Genomic DNA, 10,217 nt, shown 5'->3' with positions numbered 1-10,217 from the left:
AAACCCTCACACAACCAGCACAACCACAACCACAACCACTCCAACCCTCACAACCACTCCAATCCTCACACAACCAGGCCACCTGTATTACATAGTGTCACGTTATTACCATGATCATAGCTGACACATTATATTACATTATATCTATAAATAGTATATATATTCACGGTGTGATTTTTCCATTAATATCTCCAGAAAATAACGCCTAGGCACTGTAGCTCACCTGGATTAGGTAATCAACTGTAAAATGTTCAAGAAAGACATAATGATAACAACATCAATACGTTATCAACATTAATACTGTGGCCCAAACTCTAACACTAAAAATGGAGAGGTGAGGTGAAATGGGGTTTAACGTTACGTCCAAGATTATTGCATTTATACAGCGATGTGCATGCAAGTGTGTGTGTATGTGTGTCTGCTTGTACTATGCCAATTTACAGTGCTAGTCCACTGAGACACCATGCCGCAGTCTTACATGAATATCCCGCTCAGACACAGTATACTTACTCTGAGCAGACCAGTCCTTGTTTTAGCCACTTAATGCCGAGCGCCAGACAGGGTAACATCAAGTACTATCTTTAAACGTCTTTTGGTATGACGCGGCTGGGGATCAGACCCCAGACCTTCCGCTCTCCTGTCGGACGCTCTACTACTAGACCACAGAGGCGGTCCCTCTTGATGAAGATAACAGATGATCAGTTCAAGGTCAAGATCTAAAATATTGCAAGTGAGTGAGTGAGTTAATATTTAACGTAACATCGGCAATATTTCAACCATATCGTGACGAGAGTGAGTGAGTCTCAGTGAGTGAGTGGGGTTTTACACCGCTTTTAGCAATATTCCAGCAATATCATGGCGGGGGACACCAGAAATGGGCTTCACACATTGTACCCATGTCGGGATTCAAACCCTGGTCTTCGGCGTGACGACCGAACGCTTTAACCACTCGGCTATCCGTCTGCCCCTTACGTTTTGAACACAAATGACACAGTAAGGACCATACACAGATTTTTCAACATGGCTGATGAGGTAGATGAGATTCGAACCTCTTGAGTAAGTTAGCAAATTTGAGCTCAGTACAGTTTTGAACAGCATTTCAGTTATATCACAGCGTGCCAGCTGTGGGAGGAAAGTTCGATGTGATACATTCTCAGACATTTACCACTTTGGTGAAGCCCACGAGGGTCTGGTGCTGACAAACCTAGAAACAATTGGGTGACCCGGGATTCGATCCCATGAACATAGAATTCAGGTGTGCTCCATGAACGCAACTCTGCACAGCCAATTGCGGTGCCTTAGACGACTGGGCAACTAATTTGATCCCTTGTACATAGAATTCAGGTGTGCTCAAGGAACACAACTCTGCACAGCCAATTGCGGTGCCTTAGACGACTGGGCAACTAGTTCGATCCCATGAACATAGAATTCAGGTGTGCTCAAGGAATGCAACTCTGCACAGCCAATTGTGGTGCCTTAGACGACTGGGCAACTAATTCGAACCCTTGTACATAGAATTCAGGTGTGCTCAAGGAATGCAACTCTGCACAGCCAGTTGTGGTGCCTTAGACGACTGGGCAACTAATTTGATCCCTTGTACATAGAATTCAGGTGGGCTCAAGGAACGCAACTCTGCACAGCCAATTGCGGTGCCTTAGACGACTGGGCAACTAATTCGAACCCTTGTACATAGAATTCAGGTGTGCTTAAGGAACGCAACTCTGCACAGCCAATTGTGGTGCCTCAGACGACTCGGCAACTAGTTCGATCCCATGAACATAGAATTCAGGTGTGCTCAAGGAACGCAACTCTGCAAGCCAATTGCGGTGCCTTAGACGACTGGGCAACTAATTCGATCCATTGTACATAGAATTCAGGTGTGCTCAAGGAACGCAACTCTGCACAGCCAATTGCGGTGCCTTAGACGACTGGGCAACTAATTCGAACCCTTGTACATAGAATTCAGGTGTGCTCAAGGAACGCAACTCTGCACAGCCAATTGTGGTGCCTTAGACGACTGGGCAACTAATTCGAACCCTTGTTGTACATAGAATTCAGGTGTGCTCAAGGAACGCAACTCTGCACAGCCAATTGTGGTGCCTTAGACGACTGGGCAACTAATTCGATCCCATGAACATAGAATTTAGGTGTGCTCAAGGAACGCAACTCTGCACAGCCAATTGCGGTGCCTTAGACGACTGGGCTACTAGTTCGATCCCATGAACATAGAATTCAGGTGTGCTCAAGGCACTCAACACTGCACAGCCAATTGCGGTGCCTTAGACGACTGGGCAACTAATTCGATCCCATGAACATAGAATTCAGGTGTGCTCAAGGAACGCAACTCTGCAAAGCCAATTGCAGTGCCTTAGACGACTGGGCAACTAATTCAAACCCTTGTACATAGAATTCAGGTGTGCTCAAGGAATGCAACTCTGCACAGCCAATTGCGGTGCCTGAGACGACAGGGCAACTTGTGTCCCCGCAAACCTCTTGGACAGATTGGGGTGTCCTCATGGTGGGTACAAACATGTAAATTCAATTCATTGGTCTAGTGGTTTTTGATATAATGTTTACAGTGCAAAGAAATGCTGTTTGAGAGAATTGAGAAACATAGTTCAAGTGCAAAGGTTAAATAAAGCTTCATATCTAAAATGTCATGAAAAACAAAACATATGTTCAGCCCGATTTTCAACTAAGAATGTTCATTTCATTCCATTTTGAAAATAAATGACCATGTTGTGCCCCCCCCAAAAAAACAAATTTTCAGCAATGTTGAAGTGTAAAGGTTAAAACATAAAACATTGCCAAAAAGACCCGGAAGATATATTTATATGTTGAGCCCAACTACTGACAACACACATACCAAATTTCAGTACATTTTGAACAAATATTGTTTTATGCAAAAGAGATTATATAAATTGTCTATAAGCAGGATTCTCAATATGCCTGCCTTGGAGAAATAGCTGTAAATAGGATTCAAACCTCTTTGAAAAATTGGTGCGTCACCATTGATGGGAATGAGCATGTGAAGTATCAGCTTCAGTGGTCCAGCGGTGTCTGAGAAGATGTTTAAGATGGATGGCCAACAACACATCTGGCTATGACTGACTGACTGACTGACTGAGTTTAACGCCACATTGAACAGTATTCCAGTTATACCACGGCATGTCATCTTGATGTTGGAGAAAAGACTGCAGGGATGTTCCACTTTGTTGAAACCCATTAGCACAGATTTGGTACTGACAAACAGGCCATGACCATGATGACATAAGATCACTTGACTTTCGGTCAGATGAGCTAAATATGGAAATTAGTGGTTATCGTTGGCGATATATTAGTGGTCTACAAACAAAAAGCAAACGTAGAGGACTTGTGTGAAATCAGACAACCATTTATTGTTTGTTTTCTCTCGTTACAGTTTCGTCAGAAAAGTTCATTCACTTCCAGGAATTATAGGTGAACAGATGCCGCTACTAGAGAGGTGAACAGAATGGGTAAGATAAAACAATGCCTCGACTTACTCATCTTTTAACAAACACAATTAAAGCACTAACAATGGCATCAAAAATCATCTACAATCAAATGTTAAGTGGTCGCAAATGTTCTAAAAATCTCTAACTGCAAATGAATTAATCAGATCATTGGATATATGAAAGTTTGCTGAAATATTCAACATAACAAAATAAATATGATAAAGCACATGAAATGGGACATCTTCAATTGCAGAATACGAGTCATAACGTCCCCCACATTAAGGATTACACATGAAATGGGACAACCTTCGCATGCGGAATATGAGTGATACCGTCCCCCACAACAAAGGATTTAACACATGAATTGGGAGAATCTTTGTTTGTGGAAAAGAAGTCACAACATCCCCAAGATTGAGGATTTCCACCCAGTGGAAGCAAACCTTTCCTCTCACCTACAAAAATAATAGTCTTGGTTCTCAGGCACCGCCCGCATCATCATAAAGTTTGCAGCATGTTTCGCTTTTATTTCCATTTTAAAATAAACAACAAAAATCCAACTGAAGCCAAATATTGTATTCCTGTATTTTACTCATGAAGGAATACATTTATGTAGGGAGGCCCTTTCCCGGGTTGATTGTACACAACTAATTTTTGGTTACACAATTGTTTATTTGGTTACATACTAGTTTGAACAAAGAAACCAAAACACAAAAAATGTTTTTAGAAAAATCACCACCCGTCCGCACTATATTTTCAAAAGTCATTGCCTGAGAACCAATTCTTTTATTCTTATTTAGCCTTACCCAGAAAGTGTATTGACAGGCCTAAGACTGAAGGTTAATACATTTTCTCATGATGTGATACATATCTGGATAGTTTCGGTGAAAGGATACACAATAACACTTTTGTATCTGGTTTTGATACATATTAGGTTTCATTGGCAGGCCTGTGGAACACAACAGTCCAGAACTATGGGTTCAACATGTGATAACAGCTTCATTACCAATGGCAACACTATACACATGTACATTACCCTCCTCCATCACCCCTAAATACATCTGGCTGGTCATCAAGTAGTGTGGCCTTGTAGCGATCATGGAAGTGAAATGACCCCAACTCTGTGCATGAACCTCGTATGAACCCTGCCAAGAACCACCCTACCACTGCCTGATGCTGGAGCAATGTGGAGTGAGTGAGTGAGTATGGTTTACGCCACTTTTAGCTATATTCCAGCAATATCACGCCCGGGGACACCGGAAATGGGCTCCACACTTCGAACCCATGTCTGGAATAAAACCTGGGTCTCCGGCGTGACAAGCCAACGCTTTAACCGCATGGCTACCCTTCTGCCCTGGAGCAATGAGGCCATCAAGATGTGGCATGTGTTAAACGTCGAATATTGCCACCTCGGGGATGTAATCAGAGTACTCATGGTCAGAGCACCTGTTCAGGTGTACAAGTTTTTTATCAGAGACTCAACTTTCAGGTTTTTACAGTCCAAGTAAGTAAATAACTCAAACTCATAAGTTTACGCTGAATATGAACCGAAGCAGCTATAAACAAAGTAGAGTGAAAAAATATGTTGACATCCCCAAAATTTCTACAGAATAAAGAGCTACATGAAATTGCAAAGCAGAACTCGCTTGACAAAAGAATCTCTTTCAGAATTCCAACATTTTTCCAATACCTGATGAAGGAATAAGCATACTCCAAAACATTGTGTTCCTCATTACAAAGAAGTTGAGATCCATAAATTCTTTTCCTTATTTTTCCAAGTTTATTTTGTGGGGTATTTCTAAAAAAATAAGAATTTTTGCAGTTTCAAGTCCTACACTGAACCTTTGAAGCACTTCCTTGAGGGTAACGGTTCTCCCCTCTAATCTCAAAGACAATAATCAATGACTATAACACTGATGCAAGTCAGTGTTCATGGAAATAGTCTCAGTGCAATATCGCCCATCTTCCCGAGGCAAGAGCGTTAAAGTCTTGTTTCCACCCTTGCCACATCAAGCCCACTTTCCTGTGCTAAATATGATTGGACCATCGCAATTATCGATAGTCCAATCAGAGAATCAAAATCAACATCCACGACTGGTACACCTTCGTATGAAAGTGATTTACCACTGCTTGTCTTTGTTGACACGAATGTCTTTTTCACTGCCCATGTTTTTATGTCAGGAATGAAATGGTGAATGTTTTCGTTATCTGATCGACTAGGTCATCGCCAATGGTAGTCACCATTTTTGTGAAGCTATACGAGATAAGAACTGCGATCAGATTGGATATCGCGTTTTCATTACAAGGGGCACAACTAGTGATCTATCGAGGTGGCACCAGGGTCGAGACAAGAAAAGTGGGCCGTGATGTGGCAAGGGTATAAACTAGGCTTTGATATAAACTAGTGGACAAACTGGCCTCAGGAAGATGAATATCACTATGCTACACCGTCCCTACCAGCTGCACAGTTCAATCACAGCATGAAGAGTCTTAAATCTTTCACTTTACAGACATACCATAGAGAGTCCTAAATCATTCACCTTCAAAGACATATACAAGTCAAAGCACCGTGAAACAAGAAGCCTTGAGAAACAGAGCCCAAGTTATTAGTATAAAGGTATATCTTTCAGGACATTATCATTTGCAGAAGCCCGAGGTCTTCAATTAACTGCCCAACAAAGGCAGCCATAGCTAAAATGGATAGAATTTGTTATCAAACAGAAATAAACAACATTATCAGTTTTGAAATATTTAGTTGCAATCAACACAAATTTCACTGACCCACTTTTACAAATATGGAAAAGTCATAGAACAAATCAGATGACGTCACTATTGAATGTGACGTCACCTATCCCTATGACGTCACCTAACAACGGGCGTGATAATGGCCCGTCGTCAAACAATATGAGGGTATTATCAAGTTACAGTGGCCCACCCATTTCTGATAACATGCGGGCACTTAAATGATAATTCTATCCATTTTAGCTGTAATATAAGTTAGCGCCCTCCTCTGCTCGTGATAGGAACTTTAGCTGAGACTTTAGTTCATGTCACCAACTTATGCCAAATAGGCCGCAACACACTCCGACGCAGTGGTGACTCAGCATAACACCACTTCCACATGCTAATTTGCATATCACGTGACCGGGCTTTCTCTTGTTAGTAAACAAATGCGCTTTTTCAGAAATCAGAACAAAACAGACTTTTGCAAGTATTTGGGAGTGCATTACATATTGTTTTGCATAATTATATAGATATGCTACTACAACTGCGACAGTGAGTTGTATGACAATATATATTTACACATCAAAGTGACCGTATCGCTAGCTCTCCGTAGGGCTTCGAGACAGCACATGGAGCCGTACAACCAATGTAAACATAGGATAACTACAGAAATGGAAATAGTTTTTCAAGATTTAGGATATTTTCTCAATGAAAGTTAACCATTCTATGACATATGTTTATCTAGATGTCTAAATTTGTCAAAAATGAAACAGATGAAAAACATATGCAATATCTTGAATAGACTTTGTAAGATGTGACGAATCGTCACATGAAGCTGGCCTGTGTCAGAGGTACTATGCTGGTCGCATGGAACTCTGGGTAGGAGAGTGGGGCCACAAGCGTGATGCATTTCTATGAGGAGGCAGAGCTGTGAACCTCTCACTGAATCATCCAACCTCCACACATGGCATGTGCAGGGTCATGACAAACAATCCCCACCCACCTCTACGAAAGACATGATGGCCCCTTGTGGATTAATCTCAGTTACTGGAGGGGTAGTTTTCAAGAACATCCCTATGGCACAAGGCATACATGGATATATCTGCTACCCACGAACTTGTCCTTAAAACATTCACATACGGCATGGATCAAACAGGGATTTATGTAGCCTTTCTCAGAGGAGTGAGTGAGTGAGTATGGTTTTACGCCGCTTTTAGCAATATTCCAGCAATATCACGGCGGGGGACACCAGAAATGGGCTTCACACATTGTACCCATGTCGGGAATCCAACCCATGTCTTCGGCATGACAAGCGAATGCTTTAACCACTAGGCTACCCGACTGCCCCTGCTTTCTCACAGGGGGCCTAAAACTGGCAAATGTCAGTAAAAACAAATTAGAAGAACATGATGTCCACTGCAGAACAGTAATAACTTGTGTTATGGGTTTGTAGACTTGTGTTATGGGATGTATTTCACTGATCAGTAAAGGATCTTATATGTCTAGTTACATGAGTGCATTGACTGCAATCTGAAATGCAATGTGATAATACCTGAACTTAGAAAAATAAAATAATTAAAAATCTATTTTGAACAAAACTATTTTCTCCCAGTTTGTCGACCAAGGGAACTTAGTTTTGAACTAGATAAACCCCTGTTATGATGCAACAAAACATTACATGGCCAATATATGGTCAAAACTGACCGTGTGAAAACAAAGCACTTGTTGCAGGGATTGAATGCACGTGTTGACAAGGAATTACTAAATTATATCAAAGCAATAAATTTTTCACAAACTGATAAACACATACTATACATGGGCGGATACAGCTTTTTTTAAAAGGGGGGATGCACAATTAAGATCTATTTATTGTCTTTGGTGGTAATTTATACAGAAATAAAAGATTTTTTCGAAATAAAAAGGTTCATTTTGTTAGTCACAATATGCAGATCTGAGAACCTGTACAAGTTGAAAATGGATAACTTGTGTGCACGGGCAGGCAAAACAAAAATCTTACCCTAAATTTAAGGCCATTATTTCTTATTTGTTGGATCACATGTGTGACAAATGGCGAATTTCCTTTCTTTTTATCTCTCCTACAGGTAACGTCTGTAAAAACATTTTGTGATCCAGTTGTCAAAATAGAGAAAATATGAATCCCTCTTCTGACTTTCACAATAATAACCCATGATCCAATTAAATAAAAATATAAACTGTTTATGGGAAATGCAAGGATGGGTGAAACAAATGGAGTTATCTCCCTTGAGACACCAACAGAATGCATCAACACTTATCAAGGTGCCCAGGTAAAGACAACTATAACAATGCACCTAACATGATGCAACACTTCATTAACCCTGGTATATACTACTCAAAAGAAGTTAAAGAACACCCTATTTTGTCATATGACCATAGTTGATCTGACATGGCTGGTGGGTCTTGCAACACACAACATTCCAATTGTTCCTTAACTTGTTTTGAGTGGTATATACCATGGAGCCATTCTCAAGGGCAGACCCAGCATTTTTAAAACAGGGGTCCAAAATATCAAAATCCTCTCTGACAAATTTACTGCCTACAACATACTACATTTGGTTTTCAAAAAGTGTGTGTTGAGGGGAGATGTTCGGTTGGTTGGTTTGTTGTTTAACGCCGCAATATGACAGCGGTCTGTAAATAATTGAGTCAGGACCAGACAATCCAGTGATTAATATCATGAGCATCGAACCACGCAATTGGGATCGATGACATGCATCAACCAAGTCAGCGAGCCTGACCACCCGATCCCGTTAGTCGCCTTTTATGACAAGCATAGTCACCCTTTACGGCATGCATGGGTTGCTGAGGACCTATTCTACCCCGGATCTTCACGGGTCCGGACCCTCTGGACTCCCCCTCTAGATTTGCCCAGGCACGTGTCTAAGCTCTAACTCAGCACAGGATTCTGTCTCTCCTGAACTTAACATCAACAACCATCTCCTGAATGACTGGCATAGATCACTTTGTACAAACAAGCCCTGAAAATATTTCATCGATTCAGAAGACTGTTGTAAGTTAAGTTACTGCTGGAGGATTGTTTCTTGAGTTCTAAGACGGGGAAAGGGACAGTCCTTTTGCTATAATGTCACGGTTTTGTTTCAGGCGGCACATAAGGTTATGCCAGCATTGGTAGTATCACTGCTTATTCCAAGAATGAGAGCTAAGTGATTTGTGTACTTTAAATGGACATATTTTTACCAGACTCAAAAAGAGCGTATGCCGGCAGACTGTATCACAATCAAATGGAGTTCAAATACACTGGATAATCATGGAAAGGTTAGGGCCGTCACGATACAGGTACCTCACGATACGATACGTATCTCGATTTTGAGGTCAAGATACGATATGTATCTTGATACAGCAATACCGACCTTTTATGCATAAATTTAGAAGCAAACTTTTTAATCTAATCACTATCAGTAGATTATTTTGTAAAACAATAATACTTAGAAAAGTTTGTTTCTGTTTATTCAATCAAGTGTCAGACACTAACAAGTTTTCGTATGTGCCAAATTCAGAAAATATTATGACGTTTCGATTCAAAAAGAAAAATCAATCAACAAATGGATACCGATTTCAATCAAATATCTTATCGGTGTAAATTTACATGAATCTCGTATCGTATCATGAGAATTATCTACCAATGCATCGTTACAATCGGTGAATCGTGACTTCCCTAATAATGGTACGGATATATTTTTCAGTTCTTTGGCAAACAACCCTGAACCCATTAAAACCTACAAGGATGATGGTGCAGTTCGTGCCATGCTACCTCACTTAGCACTTTGTTTGAGGACAAATACAGGTCACCTTACTGCATAGCCTTACCAGCATCCAGTTCAATCTCACGGGACACAAATTTGCTCTGAATATATATATAAGTAATCTTTGTTCTGTCAACTGGAAATGGACATAAATCATCAATTAAACAACGCAACACATGGGTCATATGGGAGGATGGGCGTGGCAGGGGGAAATTAG

General features: G+C 40.9%; 1 long non-coding RNA gene across 1 annotated transcript; it reads left to right on the top strand.

Moving 5' to 3' along the window:
- The first annotated feature begins 3,359 nt into the window (after nucleotides 1-3,359).
- Nucleotides 3,360-5,059, top strand: LOC124152694. The gene is made up of 2 exons (XR_007220628.1): nucleotides 3,360-3,497; nucleotides 3,730-5,059. It is a non-coding gene; the product is annotated as an uncharacterized LOC124152694 (long non-coding RNA).
- The last annotated feature ends 5,158 nt before the right edge of the window (nucleotides 5,060-10,217 follow it).

The sequence above is a fragment of the Haliotis rufescens genome, unplaced genomic scaffold, assembly GCF_023055435.1.
Source record: "Haliotis rufescens isolate VD_foot unplaced genomic scaffold, xgHalRufe1.0.p SCAF_14, whole genome shotgun sequence".
Lineage (NCBI taxonomy): Eukaryota > Metazoa > Mollusca > Gastropoda > Lepetellida > Haliotidae > Haliotis > Haliotis rufescens.
This window is presented reverse-complemented; position numbering and strand designations above follow the sequence as displayed.